We start from the raw sequence: 20,972 nt of genomic DNA, 5'->3' as shown, positions 1-20,972 counted from the left end.
TTCTGCCAGCTCCTCCAGTCCATGAAGCTGGAGAAGACAGGCCGCCCGTATGCCTTCACCCAAAAGCTCCAAGACGCCTGCTGGAGAGTGATCGATGGTCAACAACTCCAGCTGAATGTCGCACTTTCATAACCCTATTTCGCAACTATAAACAATCGGTTGTATAGAGTGATGCAGGACACTCAAACTAAGGAAGATACAACCCAGCTCTTAATACCGCGGAGCCGCTGGGAAATGGTGTTCCAGGCGGCTCATTATAATCCCATGGCAGGGCATCTAGGGGAAAGAAAATCACTGAACCGTCTAATAGCCCGTTTCTATTGGCCGGGCATTGGCGGCGATGTTCGCAGGTGGTGTGCAGCTTGCTGTGAATGTCAGCTGGTGAATCCACCGGCCACCCCAAAAGCACCTTTGCGCCCTCTTCCACTGATCGAGGTCCCCTTTGAGAGAATTGGCATGGACCTCGTCGGGCCATTAGAGCGGTCAGCACCCAGACATCGCTTTGTATTGGTCCTAGTGGACTATGCAACGCGATATCCGGAAGCGGTGCCCCTGCATAAAATCTCAGCATGCAGTGTTGCGGAGGCACTCTTCAAAATAATCTCCCAGGTGGGGATTCCGAAAGAAATCCTCACCGATCAGGGCACAACCTTTATGTCACGGACACTACGTGAGCTTTACGAATTATTGGGCATTAAGTCAATTCGCACCAGCGTTTACCATCCACAAACAGATGTCCTGGTGGAGCGATTTAATAAAACCCTTAAAAATATGATTAATAAGTTTGTGCACGAGGATGCTAGAAATTGGGACAAATGGTTCGATCCCCTGTTATTCGTAGTACGAGAGGTCCCGCAAGCCTCCATTTGGTTTTCCCCATTCGAGCTGCTTTATGGGCGGCGCCCGTGTGGCGTGCTTGACGTCATACGCAAAGCTTGAGAGGAGGGACCTTCAACCAGTAAGAATGAAATTCAATACGTTCTTGATCTTAGAGCAAAACTCCACACCTTGGGGCAACTAACACTGGAGAATTTGCTCCAAGCTCAAGAACGACTGAGGGGGCATGCATCAAATTCATCACCTCAACCTCCTGAAACTGTGGAGGGGGGTGGCCCCTGTGACGTTGGCTATGGTAGTTCCGGAGAGGGCGAAGCTCAGGCCAGAGGTAGACACAAAACACAATCATGTCACCCTTGTGGAGACCACCTCTCACCGTACCAACTTGCAGAGGTTGCCAAATTACAACAAGAATTTGCAGATATGTTTTCCCCTCTATTGGGTCGCACAAACCTCATCCAGCACCACATCGAGACAGAGCCGGGGGTCGTGATACGTACCCATCCCTACCGATTGCCCAAACATAAAAAAAATTGTCTGGGAAGAATTGGATGCAATGCTCGATATGGGAGTAACAGAGGAATCCTACAGCGACTGGTCCAGCCTGGTTGTTCTGGTGCCTAAGAGCGACGGGTCTGTACGGTTCTGTGTGGATTATAGAAAAGTCAACGCGGTGTCTAAATTTGATGCCTACCCAATGCCTTGTATTGATGAGTTGCTCTATTGGTTAGACACTGCTTGTTTTTACTCGACACTGGATTTGACAAAGGGTTATTGGCAGATCCCCTTGACACCAATTTCCTGTGAAAAAACTGCTTTCTCCACACCGTTCGGATAACACCAATTTGTGACACTTCCGTTCGGTTTGTTTGGGGCTCCGTCCACGTTTCAGCACCTCATGCATTTGGCTTACACCGCTGCCTATTTGGATGACATCATCATTAATATCAATGATTGGCAGTGGCATATGCAGCATCAGAGGGCGTTTCTGAGGTCGCTGCGATGGGCGGGGCTCACAGCAAACTCTAAGAAGTGCGCGATTGGGCGGGTGGAGGTGCGGTATCTGGGGTTCCACTTGGGCCACGGGCAGGTGCATCCCTAAATTGACAAGACGCCGGCGATCGCGACCTGCCCGACACACAAGACCAAACTGGGGGTGAGACAGTTCCTGGGGCTGACTGGCTATTATAGGAGATTTGTGCCTAACTATTCGGACGTCACCAGTCCGCTGACTGATCTCACTAAAAAGGGAGCTCCAGACCTGGTCCAGTGGCCGGAGCAGTGCCAACAGGCGTTTACGCAGGTTAAAGCCGCACTTTGCTTTTACATCCACCTAATTTCTCTCTCCCTTTTGTATTGCAGACGGACACTTCAGACAGGGGGCTGGGGGCCGTACTCTCGCAGGTGGTGGAGGGGGAGGAGTGCCCAGTGCTGTACATCAGCCGCAAGCTCTCCTTGAGGGAAACAAAGTACAGTACCGTGGAAAAGGAGTGTCTGGCCATCAAGTGGAAGCCACAAGGAAGCCCACGGTGCTCAAGAAGCTGTTGTGTTTAACATGTTGTATTTGTGAAGCAAATGTGTTTAAGTGACTACGTGCCTGTGAAGCTGATGAGTTTGTGAAGTTGTAAAGCATTGAAGTGGCCGATTAGAAAGTCTTACCTGAGCCTGGAACCCGCTTCCCTGTGTCCTCCTTCCCTTGTGCTGTGAAGTCGTGTTACAGTGGCCTTCCAGATGAAATGTTATTTTAAAAAGCTTGTGTTCTGTGTAAAAACCAAACATATGCCAATGCTCATGTTTATAATCAAAAGGGAGGTGCTGAATATCTACTGTTCTCTACCTGGTCTTTTTTGACCCAAACAAAACATTGTTTGAAATATTTTCCCAAAACAGAAGGGTTAAGAAATCATTAATTCCCACTTTAATTAACATGTTTTGGCTTTTATGTACTGTTTTAAAAAGCAGTGCCATAGACAGACACCACCATTGACAGTATTCAGATTAGTGGTTGATCAACATGGGTTTTTCAGTGACTGATTCTTAAAATTTTACCTCTGGTCCCCTAAACATGAAATGCTTGGTAACATCCTTGTTATAAAAGTTTCTTCTCTGGTTGATGTTAAAACATATGCCTTAACAAGATAAGAAAATCAATAAAAACTTTATTTTCATGGTTAGATTTTTGAATGATTTTTCTGATTCAAAAGATTCCATTGATTACTTGTGGTCTGACTGTGGCACAACCTGTCTATCATCTTTACATCAAAAAACTAAGGGAGGGTTTGCCTCTGCCCAAGAGGTAACATAGCTCTTTTATAGTTAACATGTTCACCTTTGAACAATACACTTAAAAGGAGAAAATCAGAAGAATTAAATGCTGTGTCTCCCCTTGATTCTGAGGGGACATTTTCTTCTATGGCACAAAGGGACTGGGATCACATTGCAGCGCTGCATTCAGTGGGCCACTTTGTTTTCAAATGGTTTTGTTAGTTGTGACACTGCAGACATCCAACACCTTCCAAGAATCTGAACCGCAAAAAGCTCTTGTTGTCTGGCGGCTAACCCAGAAACAGACACGGAGGGGGCCAAAGGCTGTGCTGGGCTGTGTCACAGTAATAAGCTTCCTTCCCCTGTAGCTGCTTCCAGGGGTTCTGAGGCATTTAAGCTGATTAACACAGCCACACCACTTAACACCACCATCTAAACTGAAGAGCATCTTAACACCTTCATCCGATTTGAAAAGCAGCTTACTTGCTGTTTCACATGTCCCACCTTAAGGGTGCTTCTTGACCTCTGACATATCTGAACACACACCAAACCTGAGATATTCCCAATGAGATTGTAAAAGCCGGTTTAAGTCAATGGGTCCTAAAGGAATAGTTCACCCAAAACTGAAAATTTTGTCATTATTTACTCATCCTCAAATTTTCCAAACCTGTATAAAATTCTTGTTTCTGTGGAAAATATAAGGAGATTTTGATGCTGCTCTTTCCCATAGAATGAAAATGAATGGTGACTGAGGTTGTCATACAGGTTTGGAACAGCATGAGGTTAATGAATTCATTTTTGGGTGAACTTTCCCTTTAAAACATCGTTTCACATTTATCAATGGAAAGGTCTGGATGATAAAGACTGTTTTTGGTGACATAATAGAGGTTTGGGATGTTGAAAACCTCTAGTGAGCTCAGAAGGCTTCCAATTAGATCTTTCAAGTGGGCAGCGAAGGAATCTTTCCAGACAAACACACAGATAGAAAGACAGACAGACAGAGATTTAAGTGTGGGCTGTGGAAGTAAGCAACAGAAAGACTATCCACTGCATTAACTTTCCCTGGTCCTGCCAGAACTCTTTCTGAACTCTTCTTTCAGCGGGACCCAAGGGAGGGTAACTCTGAGCCCGGCCCATTCTCCCTGAGAACTTTGATTTCCTATTAGGTTCCTGCAGTGGAGGGGGGACCCACTCGTCTCACATTCGACGGCAGGCTCTGCATAGGACAATGGCTGGCCTCGGCCTGGATACAGGCCCTTTTGTTAGCCGTGGCATTTTGTTTTCGCCCCTGTCTCCCTGGCATGGCAGAACCTTCACATCTAATGCTCTTCCCTAAAGTACACAATTTTAGACTGGGGGAGGCTGGGAGGGGGAAGAGCTAGACTGGTTGTCTATGCATCAAGAAAAGGAAAGGCAGAAGTAAGAGCAATGCTGCTGCATTAAGGCAGTTTTCATGCACTGCTCATCACCCAATCAAGGAGGCTTCAATGGTCAGTCGATACAAAATCTAGAGAAAATGATTTAGATCTTAGATACTGCCTGCATGGATACTGCATTTGTGGTTTATCTTGAAATTTATTTTGTTAAATGTGCACTCAGTATTTTTTTAATGTTGCAGTATATACTTTAGTTAGGGTAGATGCCATATTTATTTTTTTCCAACTTTAAACAAGGCTGTGAGGATTACAGTCTGTATAATGGGTGGTATTGTTTAATACCTTGGTGTCAGTCAGCAGAATAAACATTGAATTATACATAATTAAAAAATAAAATAAAAATAAAAAAGTCAGTGTGGACAAAAAACTGTAGATAACATAGGTTACGATAATTCGATGTAATCTTGGAAATGAATATGGTACAACTCATTGAAAGGACTTTACATCTATCCCTCATAGCCTTGTTTTCAATCGCAAAAAATTATAGCTGTATCTCATTTCGAAGGCTATGTGCTCAGAAGGTCACATTTGTCGGCCGCATACGTCATCGAGGATACCTCGTTTCAGAAAAGCAAGTAGGACACTCTTTCACTCTTTTGACCTTCTTTCACATAAATTCAGAGTATGCAAGATGTGTATCCTTTGTTGGCACTCACAACCCACAATTCTTTGCATCAACGTAAACAATCATAATTTCTTTGAAAAAATGGTGCAGATTTACCCGAAAATATGATGTTTAAATGCAAGTAATGTTCATTCTCAAATTGAAGCACCTCAGGAGATGGGTGTAAAATATGTAATATGTAAATTATAATAATATAAAATGTAAAATAAAGCATTATAAAGTAAATTTGAAAGTACAGCCGCAAAATCTATTTTCTTTTCTCTCTAAATTATTACAACTCTCCTAAATTTTAACTCAGAGATTCCCTTTTCACCCAGAAAACAGTTTGAAAGCAAATCATGCTGTCATAGCAACCAAGATATGTTCTTTTTCCATTTCTCCTACAAAGGCCGTCTCCTTTAAACAAAGTTATTCTAAGTTAAGGGTGCTTGGTATAGACCAATCCCATTGTTTACAAAAATTGCAGCGCATGTGCAGTAAGTGGTGGCAGAAAGCCGGTAGACTTTTGTGTTAGATTTGACAGATTAGCATTTAAAAAGATAATATATAATAACATTAGCCTTTAGGCTCAAAGCTAGCTAGGATTAGGAACACTATTGCTTGTAACACAGCTAGTTATAGTAATAAATTAATGAAAGTATGACACTGAGCCATCATAACTACAGAAATATTCTTAGCTATATCATTATAATAATAGTATTAATAATAAGTAAATATCATACCTTTAACAAAATTTTAGCTGCACCCTACCCTATTTCAGTTTTCTGCACGATATATGTGAGGCTCTGAAGAACTGTGAATTGGAAATGATCTCCTCAGTCCAGTCAGCTCTGATAACGGAATCCAATATTTTTTGCCATTGCAATTTTGCAAGCCAACAGGGCAGCATGTCTTCATTTAGCTTATCCAGACAATTTAAAGGGAATAGCTAACTTTCTGAGGACTGTTCGGTCAGCTATCTCTATGTTGAGTTTAATGTTGGCGCCAGTGTTTTTGCCACCACTTCCTTATGTGACCAGCCACATCTCTACATTAGGGGCAAGTGCAGCTAAGCCCCACCAGAGGTGGCACTGTTGTGCAAATTGATCATCAAACATTTATTTTAAGAAATAATATATTTTCCGCTGCTTAAATGTGTTTTATGTCCATTATACAAGAACAAAGTATATATTCTTTTGAGAAATTCTATTATTATTAAGGTATGTTGGATAAAAGCCATTTAATCTTTCTCATTTGCTATGTGAGGGGCTAGCCCTTCATCCTCAATGTTAATCAACGGAGAACGTCATACGCATGTGCAACGAGCATTCAGTGATGGCCTGAAGGGCTAGTTTGCCTTTGCCCCTGAGCCAGTCAAAAGCTTTGATCATATTTATGTCAACTGTTGACATGAGCATCGGAAGTTACCGTTCTTGACTGCAGACCTGCGTAGTGAACTTCATTGGTAAGCAACGTTCATCATTTCATTGAATTGTATGTCATTGCGTTGAGGTATTGTGTTGTTGATGCATTGGTTTATATTAGATATCAATGACTGCTTAATATTAGGAGTCTGTCGTTTTGATTAGTTTTGTTATGCTGTTCATTCGAGTGAGATAATATGCACACCCTTTGAAGATTTGCCTGTTTGTGGTTTACTTGCACGGTCACTTGAGCTTTTTGACGTGGATGTGCACGTCTTAGTGAGATTAAATTATTAGGGATGTTTGTGTGGCATCATGTTCAGAGGTCACCCAAAAAAAAAAAAATTTAAATGTCTTTATTCATCACTTTCTGTAAAATTTCTGTCATGGTCTATTTTTTATCAGTCATACTTGTTTTCATTTTATAAGTACTAGGGTATTGAGGGGCGTACCTGATGTGAACAAAGTGTAACATGAGAAGCACATCTGTGAAGCTCAGTTAACACAGTTACTCCACTAAAATAATGGACAATTCTGCTCTAAATGTGATGTTTGCGCTTATTAAATGCATGCATAATTGGCTGAAATGATGCGCTGCTTTTTTGTGTTTTCTTTTTGTTATTATGCAGTTATCATACATGAACTCACTGAAGTAATGATTGATGTATACAGTCATGAAATCAGATACCCTCTGCTCAAAATCTAAACACAAAAGTGATGCACAATACAAGGTGTAAATGATGATGGTGCCATTAATACCAGGGAATAAACATGGGACATGCACAGAGGGAATGTGAGGGACAAAAAGTGAAGTGAAAACTGATGTACTAAGTTAAAATTACAACAAATTACTAGGTAACAAATTAATGAGCGCCCCTTAAAACACTAGATTTGTGGCAGTACTGACAAGAATATGTTTTCTACATAACATTCTTTTTATGTGCTGTTTTCCTAGAATTTACAATCAAATCAATTTCAAGACTTTGTACTTCACGTCAAAATATCTAGTTTATTAATGTTTTAGCCTTCATTCAGAGGCATCATTTACTAGTGGGATGGGTGGGACATGTCCCTACCACTTTTTATCTTTGCCAGTTTTGCCCCCAATGCTTTTTGAAAAGTTTTCATCAGGTAAGTGTCTAAAGCAGTAGAATCATCTCCAGTTCACGAGCAAGAGTTTCAATTTCGTTCGTGTGTGTTATAATGAGTGGCGATCCAGCGGTGGAGTTTATTTTTTATGTTATGATGAGTGCTTGTGATAGCAGGCGGCGATGTTTGTGCATCCAGACATGCGGTCTACTCGCTCCACTGTTGCACAGCTCGCACTACTTCTCAGTTAAATCACAAAGTAAAATGCAAAAAGCTGTGTGCCCACTAATGATATACATCCTCTAACGCACAGATGCAATCTTCCTTTACTAAATTAAAAAAATATTTTTAACACCCCTCCCCCAACTGTCCCCCGCCACTTTTTAAAACAAAATAAATATTAGGACAATTGTTACAAATCAAACTTTCCATTGCAACATCTTCAGAGCCTCACATATCTCCGAAATAAGAAATAGGGTGGGAGGGGGGAAGAGATGGAGAGGGAGAGACTGATTAATAGGTGCAGTGCAGCAGCACTGATCTGCAGAGAGGGCAAGGACCCCTCAGGGAAGAGCACGAGGATGTGAATTGAGTCTGATGATGTAAAAACACTATGGATGCACAGCTAATCTGCGGTTCTCTCTGTTTTCCACCTTTCCTGTTGCTCCTACCACTCTCCTCTAACAGGTAGGTTACTGATAGTTACCACCTGTTTCCAATTGTCATTCTGGAGTCCATGCCTGTTGTGATTGGCCAGTGAGAGGATGATGCCAGGATAAAGAGTCAACAGGCAAAATACACACTGAGAGACTTGCCTCACCTAAAATTGAGAGTTCATGGCAAATTTGCCTCTGATTATTTTTACATGCAAATGAGCTTTGTGACAAATTGTCCATTATTACCAAAGGTTTTCTGCAGGTTCACAGATATCGTTGAAGAGCTGCAAACATTTGCGGCGAATCACAAGCTCATTTGCATGTAAAAACTAATGAGTGCCAAATTTGCGGCACATTTGTGGCTAGTTTGACAGAACTCTTGATATTTATGTAAAGGGCCAAGGAAGCATTCCTTTTTTTTGCCCCAGACTTGCTTTTGTAGCTCTCTAATGGCATTGCTGTGTTTGCCACATATACTTTTTTGTAGCTTTATTTTGTCCTTTGAAAGTTAACCTTAGTTATATTAAAGTGGAAAGATCCGGATGGAGGTGGGTGCCAGTTCATTTTGTAATTAGTGGTGCTTGCGTAGCAAGGCATCACTATTATTATCTCACATACTTACAGTATTATTATTCTTCCGGCCAAAACTTTGGCACCTAACTCGTCCTCACCATTTGACCGGCTTATTGAAGAGAGGTGTGCTCTTTTCTAAGCGATCGGGGGTATGATGTACCCCTGGGAGGCAAAAAACTGCCCCCAAAAATCCCTTTGACATAACATTGGCAAGAAATTTGTCTGATCATATCTCCAGAGACTTCAGGGTTGGCTTGTTTTACTTTGGTTAGCAAGCAGTCTTTGAATATCCCCTTGGAAACTACTTAGCCATGCCCTAGCAACCATTTATAGCACCATAGCAAACAACCCCATTGACTTCCATTCAAAATGATTTGAGGGATATCTCTGGAACTGAATGTCATAGAGATTTCACTGTTGGCTCATATGACTCAGGCCAGCGAGCAGCCTTGTTAGTATCACCCTGGCAACTGCCTAGCAACCAAATGAGCTCACCCTAGCAACCAAGTAGCAAAAGACATATGTCTGCACCAGAACATCGTAGAAACTTCCGGGTTGGCACATTTGACTCAGGCTGTCACGTATACTTTTGAGTGTCACCCTGGTAACTGGCTGCCTAGCAACCAAATGAGCTCACCCTAGCAACCAAGTAGCAAAACACATATGTCTGCACCAGAACATGGTAGAGACTTCCGGATTGGCTCATTTAATTAAGGATAGCAAGGAGCCTTGTTAGTATAACCCTGGAAACTGCCTAGAAACCAGATGGAACACCCTAGCAACCAAAGAACAATACCAAAATCACTGCACCAGAACATCCTACAGTTGTGGGGGTGGCCTCTTTCATCTTGGGGCAGTTGGTAGGACATTGTGGTGACGAATTTTTCCACGGCAAGCACCACCCACATTTTCTTCAGGAAATGTACCTATCTAGTTGTTTTTTGTAATTCTGTTTTTTGGTTAGAAAGGGAGTGTTTTGTTTTTTTGTTTTTTTTTTCAGGTGATTTACTCTGTTTAGTATATTTTGGCCTAGCCAAAATATGAAGTTTTTTTTTTTTTTAAGTGTTCCTGAAGTGTGTTTTTTTTTTCTTTACTTGTTTAATAGTCATTGTAGTGCTGGGGCTGGAAATGGAAAACTTCCTAGTCTCTCCACTTTTTCTCTTAACTCCTAGACTGGGAATGATGTAACAAACAATAAAGGAGATTATTTCCATTTAATGACAGTTCATATAGTGACCACAAATTTCAAACTCCAAGAAGTACAAAAACACTATTAAAATATAATAAAAGTAGTTAATATGACAATACAATTACAAAACAATAGCTTTGTGTGAGTAACAGTCCAAAATGTAGGTCATCATTCACTAAAAAATATTTTTCTCCTCTGCAGCTCTCAAATATTAATCTCCATTCCACACATTTAAACAGGCATGCAGCATTCAGTTATAACACTTCCAAGTACCAATGGCTTTGGTGTCAATTACATCAAACCTGGCTTGCCACATCAACACACCAGTTTTTGATCTGAATGCAGACATGAATTAGATTTCAGTGAAGATTATCAGTGAATAACATAAATTTCAGTCTGTGCCTCACACAAAGTAATCGTGTCTTTAGAAGATTTGGAATATAGCACTCGAGTCATATGGACTACTTATTTGGTTATTTTAGGGGGAGGGGGGTTACTGTCATTATATAAAAAAGAACTGAAGACATCAAAATCCCTAAAAAAAAAAAAAAAGTGTTGTGTTGCACAGAAAACAACCAGAATACAGGTTTAGAACAACGTGCATTTTTTATTTTTGGGTGAACTACTCCTTCTCAGTCTGTCAATCTTTGCTTCACAGTGGCTAAAAATAAAACTTTGGCTTGCTGAGTAATGTTTTAGGAGGAGGAGGTGTGGGTGTGGGGTGAGAGGTATTAATTGCTGAGAAGCCTGCTGGCTGGTTAACTTACTCAGCTCCTTTTGTATTTTGAGTGAATCTAGGCTGTTAATGCAAAAAGGATGTTGCTCTATGTAAGTGTTGGGCACCTACTGTTTAGAAAGGGGTCACATAGTCTAAAAGAACAACCTCCAGGCACTGACTCCCTCCCATCCACTCTCATGTCTCAGACTCATGCTACAGGTATGCTCACAAATTATTTTCACTCTCATAAAACACAGTGTAATGATGGCAATTGACGAAATAGTAAAAATCAGTACACACTGTATTCCAGTTTAGTGTCTATCTATCTATGTCTGATTTTATGTGCTGATCAAGGGCCAGCTTACCTCGCTAGTTTCCAAGTTGTAACCATTGCAGGCATGACTTCAGAACTGATCCCACTGCAGTTAAAAATATAATCTGTCTACCTTTTCCTTCTCCCTGCCTTGCCTGACACTTTTGATTTGCAAAGTTGATTTCCACAACTCTCCATTGTCAGAGACTCCTCTCCAAGTGCTGAATAGATGAATGGAAATAGGGAGAAAAAAAAAGGGAAAAGGGGTCGGACATGTATCCCTAATTGGTAGTGGGAGGGAAAAAAGGTGGGCGGGGGGCACGGTTTTCTCTGCATACAGCTGAAAGTGATATCCTTGTCTCCCCTAGCTTGCCCCACTCCCCTCTGCTCCACCCACAGGATACCTGAGAGTGAGGGTCTCTGGGGAACTGGATCAGGGGAGGCTTTCAGTGGCCATGAAAGGAGAGTGGAATAAAGCACAAGAAAACTCCTGACAATATACAGTATCCCTCCCTAGAGCATGGCTCACAGCTGAAACATTATCTGTGCAACCACTGTACAATGGGAGCAAGAGTCCCTTAATAGATGCGTGGCCTTCACAGGTGAGTGGGTGGGACAGCCAGTGCTTTCCAAGCCTGGTAGAGTTAAATGAGTTCAGTGCATTGAGAGAGATGTGAGGGGCAAGAGAGGTCCTGAATATACTTTCTTTTAGAAGAGAGAAAAATATTCAAGATGCCATGGACATTTAAAGGTATTATGTCATTTGTTTATGATAACTGCAATAATTTAGATCTTCAGTCACACATACAGTGAGCTTTGGTGGATAACAGAGAACAATCAAAGGTATCCAACACCTGACATCAGCAAGTATTTGAGACGTTAAAGTGTAAATAATAAAGCTGGCATAATTATGGACATGTGGGCTTTCAATACATAAAAAATCCTTTTATAAGATCCCTACAATATGATGTTTATTTATGTTGGCTTGATACCAACATACTGTTATTCTACAAACTTTAAATGTTTTCAAAATCTCAAAACCGAGACCAAACTTTCTTATAATAACTCCTCCTAGAGCTTTCAAGCTATATCCGTCAAACTCTGCACAGACCTTCAGACTGTTCTTTAATAGTGTGCTATGTCTTTTCTAACTGATCAGATTGGACAATAACATTTCAGAAAAATTCCATAGATTTACACTGGCAGAATGTTCAAATGGTCCAACGGATGCTCATTAATTTAAACTCCAACTGTCAAATATTTAAATGTAAACAAACAAAAAAAAATCTGCTTTAATTTGCTCTCTCTCTCTCTCTCTTTCTCTCTCTCTCTATATATATACACACAGTACTGTGCAAAAGTTTTAGGCACTTGTGAAACATGTTGCATAGTGAGGATATCTTCAAAAATAATGCAATGAATAGTTTTCATTTATCAATTAATGTCATACAAAGTCCAGTAAACATAAAAAAAAAAAAAAAAAGCTAAATCAATATTAAGTGTGACCACATTTGCCTTCAAAACAGCACCAATTCTCCTAAGTACACCTGGACACAGTTTTTCTTGGTTGTTGGCAGATAGGATGTTCCAAGCTTCTTGGAGAATTCACCACAGTCCTTCTATCTATTTTGTTTGTCTTAATTGCTTCTGTCTCTTCATGTAATGTTCTTCTATTCTAATCTTTTCTATTTGCAAAAGGAACGTTTGGGAGTCTAAAATTTATATTTCCTATTGACACACTAAAGCTGAAGATATAAAAAAACATCTTATGACAAATGTTTGTGTGAAACATCTTATGTGCCTAAGACTTTTGCACAGTACTGTATATACTATATATATATATCTCACCACAGTTGAACAGAGCGGTTATCTGAGTTCCCGTAGACTTTGTCAGTTCAAACCAGTCCGGCCATTCTCTGTTGACCTCTCTCATCAACAACGCATTTCCATCCACAGAAATGCCGCTCACTGGATGTTTTTTGTTTTTGGCACAATTCTGAGTAAATTCTAGAGACTGTTGTGTGAAAATCCCAGGAGTTCAGCACTTACAGTAAAACTCAAACCAGCCCGTCTGGCACCAACAATCATGCCACGGTCAAAATCACTGAAATCACATGTTTTCCACATTCTGATGGTTGATGTGAACATTAACTGAAGCTCCTGACCCGTATCTCATATGATTTTATGCACTGCACTGTTGCTTCACGATTGGCTGATTAGATAATCACATGGATGGCTAAACAGGCCCTGAAACAACCACAAATTGAAATTAAGGTGACATTGAGTAAAGCAGAAGTTAAAGGGTTAATTATGATTGACATTAAAAAGAAATGGCAGAAGTTCTGGGATAGTGAAACTAGAGGTAGACATTTGCATCGTATTCAGGAATATGTTGGTGCAGAGAGAGTTAATTACGGCAATAGGAAAAAAGATGTTATTATTTCCCGACTACGTATTATACATTCAGCATTAAATCAGAGTCTGCACATAATAGGGAAACATGAGACTGGTAACTATGAAAAATGTGGACATCCCGAAATGGTACAGTATATACTCCTAAACTGTGTTGCATATGAAAGAGAAAGATTTCATCTAATCCTAGCGTTAAGATCGTTGGGAACCTACAATATTTCACTCCAGGTTCTGTTAAGTAATGGCCCAAAGTAATCAAGAATTTATTTAATTTTGAAAGAGACAGGATTGATCAATAGGATTTAGGATGTATTCATTATTATTGTTATTACTATTATTCTGCCATTATCCAACCATTTTACGCTCCACACTCCTGTCCAGTACAGTAGGTGGCGGAAAAGCACCTTTTACGTTGGTTTGTCAACGGCCATAAAAGATCACCAGAAGAAGAAGACGCCTGCTGTTGGTCAGCCTGCGAAGAGAGAGAAAAAAAGGCAAACACAAGAACACACACAAGGAGGCAGAACTCCACAACTGTAATAAAATGTCATACATCAATGGATGTAATTAAACAAGAGGACAAAAATAAGACCAAACAAATCAGTCCAGAGACGTATGGTTGTTTATACATGGTGCAATGTTGTACTTTTTGTTTCTCTCCCTGTTTTGTTCTCTCCCACTCTCTTTCACCTGTCTCCACTTTCCACAGGATTGGACCAGCCTGGATTGATCTCCAGCTTTTATTGGTGTGGCCCAAGAAACAGGAGTATATAAGAGACCACCACACCTACAGGGGGAGCACTGTTGAATTTGTGATTTCCTGTTGATACTATTACTGTTGAAAACCTGTTGTGCTAAGAGTGTTTGTTGTGTTGTGTGTGCTGTTGTTTGCTTGATGGATTGTTTGTTGTTGCTCGACTGTGTGACTGTTAAAAATAACATTGTGATTTTTGTGTTGATAGTTGATCAACATTATTTATTTTTGTATATATTTGTGTAAATTTCAATTTCAATTTCTCCCATTCATTTCAATAGAAGTAGCGCGTCTCGGCTAAATAGACTCTGGTTTATCTGTCTATCTGCAAAGTCTTTCTAGCAAGTCTGTCCACTGGCGGCCATCTTTGGAATGCTCCCGGGAAGCTATTCCCAGTCATGATAGTGCAACTCCTATGTACTTGAATGGAGTACATAGGACTGCTCATATTTCAAATCAGCAGTAAAATCTGACAACACTGGTATTATAAATTGGCTTTTTAACCTCAGATTATAAAAAAAATACAAATAAAAAAATTCTCAGTTTGTATAGCTAATACGCATGCGTGTTCTCGAGTTGATTGACAGGCAATGTCTGTATCTAAAAGGTGATTGGCTCTTTTACCTATAAGGCGGGACATCCTTTCTACATTCGTTGACTGTTGGGCATTCCAGTTTTAACCATTCAATTTAATAGAAATAGCCCGTCTCTGCCAAAACGTCTGTGCTATCTTTGACAGTCTGTCTGACATATATTAAGCTAGCTGGATGTTTGTCTTACTGTAATGTCTGTATATCCAACAAACTTCCATAATGTAAAACTAGTTCAAACTTTCAGACAAGGCTTTGTCAAACCAACATCAAATTTTGTCTTGACAAACTTTACCAATCTAGTTGCTTTCTGATGAACATAACTGCATATTCTGCAACCATTTCAGAAGAGATATTAAGAAGAAAAACCCATTGAGTTTATAGGGGTCATGGACATGGATGGTGTGAGTGGGCCATTTTCTGGGTTTACAAAACAAATTCAATCAATCTCTGTGCCTCTCCTTGTAATCCATATAAGCCAAACCATTCACCTCTTGCTTTAAATAAAGAATCGCCTTTATGTTCTGAGGTGTAACTGGAAAAGTGACTCCAGCACAAGGAGCGCAACATTTTTCTACCTCTACCATTCACTTCCACAGCCACTCGCTCGTCGGAAGCGGAACAGCACACTGGACGTAACCCAACCCAAGAGGAAGTTGACAAAAAGAATAAATGTCCTTACAGTTTAGGTGTTTCCTATACATATGGACACACATCCAAATCCTCACAATGAATGTAACTGATGCTCAAAGGGCATTGAACGTCAATATAACTGGCCTCACCATTGTGTACCTTTGAATGGGGCAGTTACCCAAGAAGCCTCATGCTGATGTAGGTACGTTCACTTTGAACATTGTGCAGACACAAAAGGGCAGCCAGAGGAGGAACAAAGATGTGAAGATTCAACACTGCTCTTTCGGTTTTCGTTTTACGGTGTGCTGAAAGACATGGGGATGAGATGGACAATGTGTGCTAAAAATGGCTCATACATTTTTTATTTTTTTTTGCAGAGGTTAATTATTTGTACTAAAATCCTTATCAGGATTGAAATATTTCAATATAATTATCTGTATGAGATAATCATATTGTGTAAAGTGTGTAGATGCTTTAATTGCAATACATGTCAAATCTGTTGCATTATCATCAGATGATCAAATCTTTTTAAGACTTCCACAAATGTTCCTAAAAACATTTTTCAAAACTCTTTGAACAGCATTTTAACTGAACTATTAAATCCAAATTGGTCTTTTGCAAGTTGAGAGTGTTAGATAATGGATAATATTATCTATGACTCCACAAGATTATTCCTGGCTATCTGGGTAACACTGATATGCATCATCAGAGACTGCAGACTAGTGTTCACAAGAAGCCTATGCATTATTCATCCCTCTTATTCAGCGGCTCATGTGACATTTTCTATTATTTTCTTTAGATAACAATCTTTTTAAAAAAGGCCACAAAGTTTTTATTTTTATTTTATTATTATTTTTTTTACCATCTGTCAACAAAGACCTTTACCTCACATTAATATTTTATAGCATCTCTATAAGCTGACATCCAAATGTTACTTTTGATGAATGATTAACAGTTACCTGGAACAAACTTACAGCTAGTCTTTCAGATCAGTGCGTACATTGTGGAGAATAATATTTTCTCTGCACAAGAAGAGATGTTGATGGAAATCATCTGAGCCAAAATGTTACTGTGATTTTTTCTCATTCATTTTATGCACATGCATCAAAAGGTTTCTTTTTTTCTGGTGCCTTGCACACCTCACCCCCACATGCCCTCTCTCTCTTTTTCTATCTTGCTCTGTGGTTGTTGCTACAGTCTCTAAGCAGATGGAAAGTATGGCCCAGTTTTGTCTTTTGTTCCAATGTCCCCAGAGAGTCCGAGCCGTTTTCTTGGCTCCTCCCACTCTCCTTATCTACAGTGAAATTGAGGGACCTCACTTTTCAAGGAAGCATAGGAATGAGCATGTGTTCTGGTCAAAGTTTTGAATTCCTGTATTCAGTTTATAACACTTGTTCAGAGCATATATGATATACAGAAATATGTCTGTACACCTTGCGCTGATCTTCACGGTGGAGGTTCTTCATCACCTGGCGTTCATTTTGAAAAATGAGGAACTGAAGATAGTAAAGCAAACAATTAACCAACACCACACCCCTACACAAACACAAAAGGGACTCAGATTATATATATATATATATATATATATATATATATATATATATATATATATATATATATATATATATATATATATATATATATATATATATATATATATATATATATATATATATATATATATATATATATATATAAATAAAATAAAAAATAGTGCAATCTTTTATTCAAACATAGCATTAAGAAAGTAAGTCACTTATCTTATTCCTAACTTTTTGGTCTTTGTCAAACAAAAACAGTCAAATGTGCATGCATGCTAGTTAAAGCCTACAGAGCTTGACAGGAGCTGTTAGAAAAGTTGCAGACTTTTCTGTTTGTATTACATATCATTAAACGACAAGAATTATAATTATATTCCATTTATATATATAAAATATTAATATTATATATTATTTTGTTTGTTGCTGTCTGACAATGGTGAATTTAAACCTGTTAGAATGTACCTGAAAAGCAGTATGATCCCACCATTGTGCACGAGCCTCTCAGATTCTACGCGCTCGCGCATTGCGTAAGATCTGGAGGGGGTTTTTGTTTTTGTTTTTCCTCAAAGCTCTACGTTAATATTTAATGAGATGCGAAACCTCAACTCATGCAGTCTCCCAGCTGTTATCAGGAATGCTTAACGAGTAAAACGAAATAATAATAATAATACAAATGAAGACTAATTAAATAAATATATAACATCTAAACAAATGTGTTACTATGCAAATATGTGCAAAAATTGAAACTATATATTAATTGTATTTTTTTCTGATGTCTCTGTAACATAACCTATCTTCTTTCTGTTTTTTTATTTTTTTATTTTTATTTAAAAAATAATAAATTAAACGATTTAGGCTGGGTTTCCCGATAACGTTGCAACTTCAGCTTTAAAGATCATCTTAACTTATTTCGCTCGTTATTTTACGATGGAGTAACGCCTGTTTCCCAAACCAGCAGGTAGATCCCTTGACGCTCGTTATAAAGGTAAACTTAAGTGCCTCGTTACGGGAGCTGTCCAGTCCATAGGTGCTGATCACTTTGGCCAGTATGTCCAGGTGTTTGTCTTCTCAAAATGAAAATATGGTGGAAATACTAACAAACATGGAAGTTGTTTGTAACCTTGTCGAGGCGCCGAAATGTATTTCCTAACTAATACAGAATTTAATTAAAGAAATAATGATGGCTTAAGTAAGATGGAGTTTCAGATGTATTGATGCTCAATCATAGAGATTAATGAAAGTAACGCATTAAATGCATGCAAGGGGCTCTCACGTAGCCAAACGTTTTTTGGCTGGAAATTGAACAAATGCACTCATAACATGATTAAAATGACGGGCGTCAGTATTGAACTACTCATAGACCTGTCTAAATATTAACAGATCATCTGGTTAGAGTTCAAGACAACCGTGTACTTGTAGCCTTACTGCCATTGTGCATCATGCAATTTGGCTTGTAAAAAGACTATAGGCGAGCCGATTTGAACCAGCCATTGAAGGAAGAAAGAAGAGGAGGATAAAGAGAGAGAGAGAGAGAGAGAGAGAGAGAGAGAGAGAGAGAGAGAGAGAGAGAGAGAGAGAGAGAGAGAGAGCGGGAATCTCTCATTGCACACTCTCGTTCTGATCTCCTCTGTTAAGCACATTTTAATTATTTATTAAGGCATACTTAAGTTTTAAACTGCGTGGTCACATTACTCACATAGCCTATGTCTTAAATAATCTGTTTAATAAGAACATGTCTTTCTATTGCCATTACAATTATGCTTATCAATTAAGTCTAATAAACTCAGCAAAAAAAGAAACGTCCTCTCAATTTCAACTGCCTTAATTTTCAGCAAACTTAACATGTGTAAATATTTGTATGAACATAAAAAGATTCAACAACTAAGACATAAACTGTACAAGTTTCACAGACATGTGACTAACAGAAAAGGAATAATGTGTCCCTGAACACCAGCTGCATTAAGTACTGCAGTGCATCTCCTCCTCATGGACTGCACCAGATTTGACAGTTCTTGCTGTGAGATGTTTCCCCACTCTTCCACCAAGGCACTTGCAAGTTCCCGGACATTTCTGGGGGGAATGGCCCTAGCCCTCACCCTCCGATCCAACAGGTCCCAGTCGTGCTCAATGGGATTGAGATCCGGGCTCTCCGCTGGCAATGGCAGAACACTGACATTCCTGTCTTGCAGGAAATCACGCACAGAACGAGCAGTATGGCTGGTGGCATTCTCATGCTGGAGGGTCATATCAGGATGAGCCTGCAGGAAGGGTACCACATGAGGGAGGAGGATGTCTTCCCTGTAACGCACAGCGTTGAGATTGCCTGCAATGACGACAAGCTCAGTCCGATGATGCTGTGACACACCGCCCCAGACCATGACGGACCCTCCACCTCCAAATCGATCCAGCTCCAGAGTACAGGCCTCGGTGTAACGCTCATTCCTTTAACGATAAACGTGAGTCCGACCATCACACCTGGTGAGACAAAACCGCGACTCATCAGTGAAGAGCACTTTTTGCCAGTCCTGTCTGGTCCAGGGAAGGTGGGTTTGTGCCCATAGGCGACATTGTTACCGGTGATGTCTGTTAAGGACTTGCCTTACAACAGGCCTACAAGCCCTCAGTCCAGCCTCTCTCAGCCTATTACGGACAGTCTGAGCACTGATGAAGGGATTGTGCATTCCTGGTGTAACTCAGGCAGTTCTTATTGCCATACTGTACCTGTCCCGCAGGTGTGATATTCGGATGTACCGATCCTGTGCAGGTGTTGCTACACGTGGTCTGCTACTGCCAGGATGATCAGCTGTCCTTCCTGTCTCCCTGTAACACTGTCTTAGGCGTCTCACAGTATGGACATTGCAATTTATTGCCCTGGCCACATCTGCAGTCCTCATGCCTTCATGCAGCATGCCTAAGGCACGTTCACGCAGATGAGCAGGGACCCTGGGCATTTTTCTTTTGGTGTTTTTCAGAGTCAGTAGAAAGATCTCTTTAGTGTCCTAAGTTTTAATAACTGTGACCTTAATTGCCTACCGTCTGTAAGCTGTTAGTGTCTTAACGACCGTTCCACAGGTGCATGTTCATTAATTGTTTATGGTTCACTGAACAAGCATGGAAAACATTGTTTAAAGCTTAACAATAATCACATCAAATGTACCAACAAAATACAGGTGATAAACTTTTCACTAGTTTACAGTTCGGTATAGGCGCCAGTATTCCCTATTTACAGCGGAGTGGTCGCGAAATTTTTTTAAGGGGCGCATGATGTAACAGGACAGCACAGATGGTCGCGCAATTCACTGTCTAGAAGATAAAGGTATTATGGATAAGGCTGTAAATAATTTAGCGCACTGAGCGTGTGCATGATGTTGCCTATTATTCTCGATGTTAATCTGGAGAGGGATCGCAGAGACACGGCTCGAGTGATTGGTTAAAACCAGGGGTGGAGGCACAAAAAAGCAGGTACACAGCGCGCTTTCATTAATAATTCCTGAGCAATTCCAGTGAAGTCTTGGAAGGTGGGAGCGGACAAAAAAGGTTTGGAAAATTACGTATTTCTTCTGTTGTCCAATTATTCGGTGGATCACGGCAGGGCGAAGGGTTTTGGTATAATGTTGAAAGAATAAACAAATATAAATAATCTTTTGCGTAATGAATGAAAATCTTGAAGAAATTATCCCTTTAGAAATGAACGATGAGTAAAAACGATGTTAATGTTCTAAACTAACCATGCAGTGAGAGTATCTAAAACATGTCCCCAAATGTTCTAAATTTGCCAAAACCTTTAGGCACGTAACTTAATGAAAACCGATTTTGTTGTCGCTGCAAATGTATACATTTTAGCTATATTTTAGGGGTATGGTTCGTCCGTTGCAATTGTTTTAAGAAGCAATTACAAAACAATAGCAGTCGACGTTAAGTCCGCTTTTAGATAGTAA

This window comes from Myxocyprinus asiaticus, chromosome 24, assembly GCF_019703515.2.
Source record: "Myxocyprinus asiaticus isolate MX2 ecotype Aquarium Trade chromosome 24, UBuf_Myxa_2, whole genome shotgun sequence".
In the NCBI taxonomy this organism is placed as follows: Eukaryota; Metazoa; Chordata; class Actinopteri; order Cypriniformes; family Catostomidae; genus Myxocyprinus; species Myxocyprinus asiaticus.
This window is presented reverse-complemented; position numbering follows the sequence as displayed.